Genomic DNA, 2,500 nt, shown 5'->3' with positions numbered 1-2,500 from the left:
GGCCGGCCGGCCGGCCCGCCCGACAGGACGGACGGACGCCAGGCCGGCCGACCGACCGACCGCCCGCCCGCCCGCCCGCGGAGGACGGTGCCCGCGAAGCGGGAGAGGGCGGAGGGAAGAGGGCTACGCGCGAGGCGCCGAACCGCGGTCGACCGCCCGGTCCCCCTCCCTCCCCCTCAACCGACCCCACCCGCCCACGGACGCCCAAACACGGGGTTCGGGCGGGCGGGCGGGCGGGCGGCCGGCCGGAAGGAAGAAGGGAGGCGGACGGGACGGGACGGGAGCACGAGCCGGCGACGTGGCACGGGACGGGCGGGCGGCGGCGAGAGGGGAAGGCGCGCGCGACGCCGGGCCCAGGCCGGAGGCATCGTCGTGCCGGGGAGGAGGGGAGAGGGGGCGGCGGCGGCGGCGGCGGCGGCGGCCGTCGGTCGGGAGGCGGGCGGGCCGGGAGGAACCCGGCGGCCGCCCCGCGGCGACCGTCGGGGCCCCTTCCCCCACCACGCGACGCCAACCGCCCCGGCGCGAGCCGCCCCGCCCCGCTCCGCTCCGCTCCCACCCGTCCTCCGCACGGCCACGAGACGTCCCCGACGGGCGACGGACGCCCGGCGGCGCCCCCCCCCGACGAACGCCACCCCGAGGGCCCAGGGGCACGAAGCGCGGCCGCGGCCGCAGCCCGGGGGAAAGCGCGCAGCGGCGAGCGACGCCGCGGCGTCCCGCGGGTCGCCGCCGGGGCACGCATCCCCGGGGCGCGGCCGCGCGCGCGCCTCGGCCACGGCGAGAGCCGCCCGTCCCGACGGGGCGAGGCGGGGGCCGCGGGGGCGCGCGGCAGGGGGGTGGGGGGCGGCGCGGCCCGGAGGCCCAAACCGCCCCCACCCACACCCCGGCACCACCGCGACACACCCGGGGACGCGCCCCAGAGACCGCTTGCGGCGCGAGGGGGGCTCCCGGTGGGACCGCGGCGGCCACGGCCACGGCCATGGCCACGGCCACGGCCACGCGCGAGCTCCCCCCCCATCTTTTTCCTCCCTTCCCTTTCGCGGGCGGCACCTCCCGGGCCTCGACGCCGCCTGCCGCCGCCTGCCGGCCGCCCGCCGCCGCCCGCACCCTCCCGGGCGCGGGGGCGGGGTCGGCCGCAGGAGGGACAGACGGCGCGAGGGCAGAGGCACCGTGTCTGCACTTAGGGGGACGGAGGGCACCGCGGCCCTGCGAGGAAACCCCCAGCCGCGCGACCCCCCCACGGGCACACACCCGGGGGGGGCGCGATTGATCGTCAAGCGACGCTCAGACAGGCGTAGCCCCGGGAGGAACCCGGGGCCGCAAGTGCGTTCGAAGTGTCGATGATCAATGTGTCCTGCAATTCACATTAATTCTCGCAGCTAGCTGCGTTCTTCATCGACGCACGAGCCGAGTGATCCACCGCTAAGAGTCGTACGAGAATTTTTTTCTGCCTTTGGTTCTGTGGCACGGCACGTCTCCCGCCCACCACACCCCGGGAGGGTGAGGTGGGGGGTCGCCTCGGGCCGGCCGAGTCAGAGAGAAATCAGACCGGAGGGTCGGGAAGGCTTCACAACGGGGCGCAGCCGGCACCGACACGGCGCGTGCCGGCTCGGACACCCCACAGGCGCCCGGGGGTTCCCGCCTCCCGCAGGGACGCGGGGGGCGCACCAACCACGCGGCCACCGACCGTCCCGACGGGCCGCCGGGCGGGCGAGGCCCCACCCGACGGCCGCGGCGGCGGCGGCGGCGGCGAGCGACGTGGTGCGGCGCCCCGGCCCAGGGGAGGCGGAGTCTGGGGGACGACGAGGGACGGACCTCCCGAGTCCCCACGGGCCCGACCGCCCCGACCCCAAGGCGGACGGGCGACTCCCCCCTAAGGGTCTTTAAACCTCCGCGCCGGGACGCGCTAGGTACCTGGAGAGGGCGAGGCGGGCGAGGGAGGCGTGGACGGCACGGACCCCCCCCACCCGGAGCCCCAAACGTCGGCCACCGCCCCGACGCCGACCGCCACACTCCGGCCACGGCCGGCGGTCCTCGCCGCCGCGGGCCCTCGACACGGGGCCACACCGTGCACCGGCCGGCCACCGCCCCCCGCCACCACCGAGTCCCACCGCCAACGCCAACGCCAACGCGTGCCGACGGCAACCTAACCCCACTCCCCACGAGGCCGGGCAGAGAGGGCCCTCCCCCCGCGTCCAGACAGACCGCACGCCCTCCTTCCCACCTCCACCCCCAGCCCCCCAAGGACCCCCAACCCGCACCCGCAGTTCCCGGGGTCCCCTTCTCGCCACGGGGGACGAGGGGGGCCCACGACGGGACGCGGGGCGCAAGCGGGCGGGGCGCCTTGGGCGTGTGGGGCGGGGGGCGGGGGGCGAGAGGCGGCCGGACGGGGAAAAGAGGCCCGAAGCTCGCTCGGGTGGGGGGGAAAGGCGAGAGGCACGTGGCAAGGCGGGGCGGCGGGATCGGAGGAGCAGAGGGCCGACGACCGACCCGGGGGAACCGG

At 78.4% G+C, this 2,500-nt stretch overlaps 1 non-coding gene across 1 annotated transcript; it reads right to left on the bottom strand.

Annotated features, from left to right (window-relative positions):
• Window positions 1-1,275: 1,275 nt before the first annotated feature.
• LOC140692289 (5.8S ribosomal RNA) lies at window positions 1,276-1,428 on the bottom strand. Its single transcript, XR_012067859.1, has one exon. It is a non-coding gene; the product is annotated as a 5.8S ribosomal RNA (ribosomal RNA).
• Between the last annotated feature and the right edge of the window lie 1,072 nt (window positions 1,429-2,500).

This window comes from Vicugna pacos, unplaced genomic scaffold (assembly GCF_048564905.1).
Source record: "Vicugna pacos unplaced genomic scaffold, VicPac4 SAC-SAT, whole genome shotgun sequence".
Lineage (NCBI taxonomy): Eukaryota > Metazoa > Chordata > Mammalia > Artiodactyla > Camelidae > Vicugna > Vicugna pacos.
The sequence above is the reverse complement of the archived record's forward strand: the minus strand, read 5'-3'. Positions and strand labels throughout refer to the sequence as shown.